Source organism: Myxocyprinus asiaticus, chromosome 27, assembly GCF_019703515.2.
Source record: "Myxocyprinus asiaticus isolate MX2 ecotype Aquarium Trade chromosome 27, UBuf_Myxa_2, whole genome shotgun sequence".
In the NCBI taxonomy this organism is placed as follows: Eukaryota; Metazoa; Chordata; class Actinopteri; order Cypriniformes; family Catostomidae; genus Myxocyprinus; species Myxocyprinus asiaticus.
The window spans coordinates 31,697,721-31,705,949 of NC_059370.1; the positions used below are offsets into that span (position 1 = coordinate 31,697,721).

Here is an 8,229-nt window from a genome sequence, read left to right on the forward strand (position 1 = left end):
GAGAGAGAGAGGGGAAAAAAAATCTGTGTTTTAGACTGACATGTAACAGGTTGAACTTCTTATGGTAACTCGTTTCATTCTCAAAGCAAAAGAATACACACAAAAAAGTGAACTTTTCTTTGCAGAGGAAACACTATCTAACACCCATCCCTTCCACTTCCTGGAAAAGGGCACAACCCTTACAGATGGTCAGAGTATATTGGCCTAGTTACTGTGCACTTAATGCAAGTGAGCACTATGAACAACTAAGTTTCCTGTCTGAAATGCACTGAGTTGCAGGCATAAGGCTTTCACCCATAGAATTGACGTATGTGCTATAATATCTATTTAGGGTCTAGAGTACCCTGATGGGAAAAACATTACATACAAAAACAATCAATCAGCATAAGCTGGTTTTCTGGTCGTATCTGGTTTATTCTGATAAACAGGTCCCTCTAGCCTGGCCAAGATGGTCTTTAGCTGGTCTCCAAGCCTGTCCCAAACCCCTCTAAAACTAGATAACTGACCACAGACCAGGCTGGGAGACCAGCTAAGTCCAGCAAACCATTTTATTAGTGCTATAAATATCTACTTTGGGTCCAGAATACGCTGCTGAAAAACTGGTTTGCTGATCTTAGCTGGTCTTAAGCTGGTCTAGCTGGTCTCCCACCTTTACAAGTTATCTACTTTGGGTCCAGAGAACAAAACAAAAACAAAAAAACAAAACAAAACAAAACAATACAAAAGCTGTTTTTATCTGGTCTCCCTGCCCGACCAGCTGAAAAGTGCCCCAAACCCCTCTAAAACCAGAAAACAGACCAGCCAAGACCAGCAAACCATCTTAGGCTGGTTTAAGCCATTTTTTTCCCCAGTAGGATAAGGCAAAGTAAGTTTAACAAAACTTCCAACTTACCTTTTGTTTGGAAATCTTGTATATAATCTTGTATACATGTATATCTATGTATGCAAATAAATATATTTTTTAGAATCTACATCTAAGCCTTTGTGAAAGTACAAATTGTTTGACTGGACAAGTGTCATCCTCCTGCAGGTCTTCATTCAGCCTGTGTGACAGCATGAGATCGTATTTCTGATTGATACCCACTGTACCCAAGCAGGCATCCCTGCACGTGTGGCAGTCAGGTTGGCAGGACACAATCGTTCCAGTACTGGGAAGACTGCTGGAAAGATTAGTGGCATCACGCTGGCACGGCAATAAGGGGAGAGGGGGCAGGAAAGAGCCTTCTCCAGGCTGCTGACCAGACCTTATCCGCTGACGGCAGATGCTTGGTGGGGACGGCATGGCCCTTCCTTCCCCCCTCTGATGGGAAACACAGAGCACGTACGGGAAACACCCATGGGGGTAACAGGTGCACACAACTGCCACTGTATCACTCACACGCACACAGAATGATGCAGTGTGGTTTATAATAGCACAGCATGAGTCGCCACAGCCAAATACTGTATCAGCAGCACTACCCGCCCTCAGTGTGCAAGAACCCAGACCCTAATCTTAATTAACTCTACAGGATTAAGACCCTAGGCCAGACAGCGGGACCGGTGTGTCTGGAACAAACTGTTCATCCATTCAAAATGCCTTTTGATGGTATCCCACTCGGGTCTCTACTTCTTCTCTGATGAGAACATTTACAAAACAAGTACTTAGCTCAGGAAAGCAGCAGGTAATGGGGCACTCACATGTTGAGAGGCATGGACCTGCACGTGTTCAATGCATGGACAAAATCTAGATTGTCTTTTCATCTAGAAACCTACAATGAAAACTTGCAAGAAATGTACAGCAATTTAGTAACAATTGCTGTAAAAGATCCTAAATAACTAAACTACACTAAATAACTTGACGTCCCATTTATTTACCATATTATATTACCATAATACCACATTAAACCACACTGAAGACAATGAATACCTTCTAGTTTGGATTTACAGAAAACTGCCCATAATACCTGAAGTTTTTGTAAGTTTAAAAGAACATAATTTCACTTAAAAAAAAAATATAAAAACATATACTCTAATTGCATATCTAAAAACTCAAGCTAAATTAATGTTAATGTTAAAGAGTCCACTTTATCTACTTTATTTGAACAAGGCTTTAAAGGAATAGTTAACTCCAAAATAAGAATGGCAGATGCTATTTTCACCCTGGTGTAAATAATGGTATATGCTATTTACACCCCAGTGCAAATAGTGGCAAATATTAATTGCATCCCAACCCTGGTGCACATAATGGTAGCTACTATTTGCACCCTGGTGCAAAAAGTGTCAGATACTATTTGCACCCATATTTAAATATTAGCATACAGAATATGGGCATCACTGCAGCATTACTCAGTTAATTGTGTTTATCTAGAGTCCCACACAACAACCCCTACCCTAAACCTAACCTTAACCTTCCCTTAGAATAAATAACCTTGGTTTAACTATAGTAACCATAGTTTCACCGTGGTATTTTGTAGTAAAATTATAGTAACCACAGAATTAACCATGGCTGCTACATTACCACCAAATTATTGTAGTAAAACCATGGTTAATTGCATTAAAACTATGGCTTCTGTGAAAAAAAAAAAAACATGGTTACTACAATATTTCTATAATAATACAGTGATGCAATCTACACACAAGCGATGCCGAGCCGCGGGAGTAAGAGGAAGGGAACAAGTTGGATCGACAGACCCTACCTCCGGATCAAACCCTTCTCTGCACTCCCTGACATACACCGTGATCAAATCACTGTGATAAAATCAACCTTTATATTAATTTGTATTCATTATTGTAAATAGTATTAAAGGAAATATTAAGAGTGGAAACAGATAGTAAAAAAAACCAGGGTCACTAGGACGACACTACACACTCCCACCATCTTTACACCCCACACCACTGCAGCAACACCTGTTGTCTAGTTTGTTGTATATTTCTGCGGTTTCACCAGACTATTGGGGTGCAAATAGCTGCACTGTTTGGCAGATGCTATTTACACTGGGGTGCAAATAGTCACTCTAAAAATAATTTATTTACCCAATATGTTCCAAACCTGTAAAATGTTCTTTCTTCTGTGGAACACAAAGGGAGACATTTAGCAGAATGCTCAAGCTGATCTTTTCCATACAATCAAAGTGAACAGGACTGGCAAGCTTCAAAAAATGGCAAAAAAAAAAAACAAAAAAAACTACCATAAAAGCACATTAAAAGTAGTCTGTATGACTCATATGCAATGTTTCAAGTCTTCTGAGCCATACAATAACTTTGTGTGAGGGAAAGACAAAAAAATGTGTCTTTATAAAGTTGTTATTCACTGATAATCTGCTCTTCCGCTGCAGCTCTCAATAGTCATTCACATTTGTGTTTATTAAAAAATGGCAAGTCAAAACACATCTCAGCAGGTTTAACAACAATGATACCAAAAGTCATTGGTTCTTATGTGTCTCATAACAAATTGCAATGATCCAAATTTTAATATGTGCAAATGAGATTTGAGAGCTACGGCAAAGGGGAACATTTTTAATGAATAACATCCTATGTGAAGATGTCCTTTTGTGTTCTGAAGAAGAAAGAAAATCATACAGGTTTGGAATGACATGAGAGTGAGTATATGATGACAGAATTCTAAATAGTGGGTGAACTATCCCTTTAAGATTTGCAAAGGTATGAAATAGAGGTCACAGTTTAATAGCTGATGTGTCTGAATATGTATGTCACAGGTATGTGACACATTTGACATATTATCTTCCATATAACGATTACATAATGTCTCAGACAAGTGGAAAAAACAACAACAACTAAGCTATCAATCCTGTGTCAGAAGTCTTTGCTTTTGTCTACCCTTTCCTTTCTTCCTTTTTCTCGCGTGTTGAGCCACCCAGGTAAAGCTACAGTGAAACCACAGTGATGACATTTTGTGTCTCAACAGGTCTTCTAAGCGGCATTCCTGCTGTCAAAGGGGGATTGTGGAGCATTTAACAGGCAATTAAACTGTCACTCACATTATTTATGGTCTGACTTTGCTCAGGGCACTTTTACACAAACTTCAGTATGAGCACAATTGTTACTGGTGAAGTGTGTGACAAGTACAAAGTGATGTCTTAGAGAGTGATAAGAGGTAAAGAGCTACAGTTAAAGACTGACATGTTGAGCTTTCTCTGAAGATAATATCTTCACATAATAATGTATATTAAAAACAATAAATTAACATACTGTTATATGCATAGTATTTGTACTTTCTGCATAATGAAGTCCAAATGTCTTCATTATCCAGTTTCCTTCAAGCAAAGGAGCTTTCCTTTTTTCAAATTCATGTGTATAATATGTTTATGCATTTCCATTTCTGGCTGCTCTCTTCAACTGTGTTACATAAATAGAGAATTTTTGGGTTTCCTGTTTTAAGCAGTTATGTGGACTTTGATTACATAGATCAACAATAATAAATTGACTTGACCTTTCATGTGGCATTATAGTAGCAGAAAATCTAATCCTTGCACTTAACACAGAGTATCCAGGCACTTATTTTTATAAACTTCTAAACATCCTTAGCAAAGAGTGGAAGTATTCTTTTTCAATCAATCCACTCTTTGTGTTGTGGGAATGTGGGAATTCATGCCTCTCACTTGCCTGACTCAAAGCCACTGTCCTAAATGTTGGAAATTTTCTAACAAGCCTAAAAGTTTACTGCTCTCCGATTTCTGTCTGTGGTTTGGCATAGTTGTTCTTAAATTACCATCGGAAGTCTACGCTTGTTTTGCTTTGAAAGTTCAAGGAACAATCTGTACCCAATAAAAATGTAAACACCAAAAGATGTAGCATTTTAATTCCACCCCTTTGGCTTCGGCAAGTTCAATGGGAGGTCTTGTTTTGCTTTTTAAATTATAGACAAGTGTATAGCTTCTAATTTAAATGAACTGTGTCAACTTTATGCAACAACCCCTAAACACAACATTTTAACCTTTAAAACCTAAATTAAGCATTTAAGTGTTCCATAATTTCATAATGAAATTGACTTGGAAGTTAAATGGGTTGCTGTGTACAGGTAGCAGTTACTTGAAGAAAAATAACCCTAAATACATTACACATATAAAGTCTTATAAGCTTTAATAGCTCTAAGATATAATTTTCTAATCTGAAAAGCATTTGAAGTACAGTGACCCCTCACATTAGAGCTAATGCATTGAGAAACAAGCAGTGAACCAGGATTTCAACATGATATAGGACAGTCTCCCACTTAGGACACAATGTGATGCAAACAACACTATAGCGTGCCTCAGTCAGTACTGACGGTGTAATTTTTATCTCATTTTCTTTTATACTTCCGCAGAATGCAGAAGTGCATCACATGACCATTGTAAGATTTTCCCATCCTGCCCAAGTTGTGACAGAGGACATGAAATCCTTGAGGTAACTGCCTTGCAACCACAACTTCCCCTATTTCTGATGGCAGCCAGTGGCTCAAATGTCCTTAACTCAGCTAGGTGATGCCATTTCATGTGAAACTTTTTTTGTAATCATGTTGGACAATGTTTTGAGATAGTTTCAAGAGGGTCAGCATTGTCAAACCTCAAAAATAGATTGACTGAGAATTGCTGTCACCCTTCAAATCAAACCTGTATGAATAATGTTTTTTTTTTTTTTTTTTTTTGTAGGACAATGGAAAAGTCTGTGAAAAAAGGTTACCCCTCAGGATTTTATGGATGATTCAGTTTTCGCTTTTACTGTGGAGCTACGAGAAACAAAAACTATAAAAAAGTGTTTTCCACAATGTCATGGGTTGGTATGTTAGGTAGCCCTTAATGTGTTCTGATAAATACACCACAAGTAATTCTTGGGTGTGACACTTTTCTCTGCAAAACCACCAACAGCATATCCTTGTTTGTGAGTTCAGAGATCTTAACATATCTAAATGCATCTCTAAAGAGTGCAGATCAGTTATTTTCTTCATATTTAACAATATGTAATATGTCTCACTGATGAAAATGGCTTGAGCCATTGTAATTCTGTGTTTAGTTTTGTGTTCATGGCTTTTGTGTGTATTTAAAAGAAAAAGCCACAAAATTTATTTTGAAAGATGTGAAAACCCTTTGGTGAATGTCAAGTATCAGAGTAAATAATACTATTAACTCCTTTCAATTCTTAAGAGACTTTTTTGCTTTAAGTGCTTGAGTAATGGGTTGTATACTATGCCAGAGGGTGCTGTTTATGACAGTTTTATTCTGCCCCCACTTAACGTTCTTTTTTCCTATAAAGTGGCAATGAAGTGTGGGAGAGTTCCACGGAGATCCTTTAGTTGAGAGTTTCAGGACGATAGTCCATACAGTGGGGCAAAATTTACACTTGGTGCCCCCTAGGACTAATTTGCTGTCCTGCAGTGCCAGTTCTAAAGCCTTACTTGACCCTGCTATTTTTAAGTTTGTCGGTTTTGAAAGAACTGATTCACATCATTCAAACAGATGTATTCACAGGACTTCCTTTAATATCAATGTTTTCCTCTCTTAATACTGGAAAGTTGGACCATGACCTTTTAAAAAAAATTTCCTGTGGGCTTCAATGAGTCCAGTTTCTAGTAAACAAAAGATTAGCATGCTTTTACAGCTCTTAGAATATTTAGCACTTAACCTTTACACCAGCAAAATTAAAGTAATTGCCTTTTAAACCACAAATGCCAGTAATAAAAGAGATCTCCTTTGTTTGGGGTTGAAGTGTTCTTGTTTATGATTTCAAGGAAACAGGTTCAACTTAGTCTAACACTTCACAAAACCAAACACAGATTCTTACTAGGCCACACACACACACACAGACACACACACACACAGACACACACACACACACAGCACACACACACACACACACACACACACACACACACATTCATTCCTTACTCTAACAATGGTGTGAAACACAATACATGCCACTATAATGTTCCATGCATTTTCCACAATGCATCTTTATCCACTGACAGCTATTCAAAAGTATCAATTCTTTTTTTTTTTTTCTGGCTCTGTTGATTGGCCCACAAACTTCCGTGCCCAGATCTAAATGTCTCTGAGTAAAGATAGCAGATTTCAAATTGTGTACTCCCATTGAGATGAATGGAAATGCTAACAAATTGCGATGTCTAGGTTTTAAAGATCTCTTTGCTATAAACACATTAACATTCATAGACTGAAGGAACAATTATATGAATGTGGGCTCCATTGATGCATCAGATTCATTTATCATATCAATATAATTAAAATTATGCATTAGTCATGCTAAATCTAAGATCCATCTCAGAGAATTTTATTACCCACGACTCTGTGGAACTGCTCTTCAGTGACCATTAAATCAAATTGTTATTCAATGCAGATCCACAATGTGTTATATTAGAAATGCTGCGCTGAATTAGAGTAAACTTCAGGTAAACTGGTAAACTAAGGTAAGGTAAGGTAAGGTAAGGTAAATAAGGTAAACTTCAGGATGTTTTTATAATATAAATTCTTTATAATATTACAAATAATATAACGCTCACTGAATCTTCATCAAAAGGTCATGTATGAGCCGACATCCTCTGAAGCTTGGTGATGTTTACCTGAAGCACACCAAACCTGACCATTGAGTAAGTTCATCAGAGTTGTAAGCTGTGGTTACTAATCTACCCTGAAAGTAACTCCAGTTTTTGGAGTCGAGGCTAAAAGCCTACTCTGAGTTAGCTTATCCAGAATTTCTCAAACGGCCTTCCCTTTAAGAATAATGGCACAGTCCCAGGTTGCGTGCTGCTTCTGCTAAAGAGATTTGTATCTGTGTTGATAGTAAATAAAGATATTTTAGTACTACTGCTCCATATACGTGCAATATGTGTATGACAATGTCTAACCTGACAAACCTCACCCTTATGCAAGGTGAACCTTCAAGTAAGTGACAACGCAAAATGCATAGATAAGTTCTTTTAGTTCAAGGTTAGTTCAAGCACAAGAAGCTTGAGACCTTCATCATGTTATGTTTGTCTAAGAGCCTAATTTGTGTTTCAGTGTTAAATTGTATTATATATATATATATATATATATATATATTCAATTGTAGATATTGTTTCTCATGTAAATTTAATGGATTTTATGTAATAAAATGTCAGGAAATTACCTTTTATCCTTAATAAAGGAGTCATCCATCAAACTTTTCCATAATGCTGAATTTGTTCACTTCCATGGAAAAAAGTTATTTTTGATGTAAATGATTTAGCCATCATGGAATAACTGTTAGGAAAAGGAGTGT

General features: G+C 37.1%; 1 long non-coding RNA gene across 1 annotated transcript; it reads left to right on the plus strand.

The window, feature by feature from the left end:
- Window positions 1-908: 908 nt before the first annotated feature.
- LOC127418388 (uncharacterized) lies at window positions 909-7,163 on the plus strand. Its single transcript, XR_007893420.1, has 3 exons — window positions 909-1,349; window positions 5,303-5,382; window positions 5,628-7,163. It is a non-coding gene; the product is annotated as an uncharacterized LOC127418388 (long non-coding RNA).
- Window positions 7,164-8,229: the final 1,066 nt, after the last annotated feature.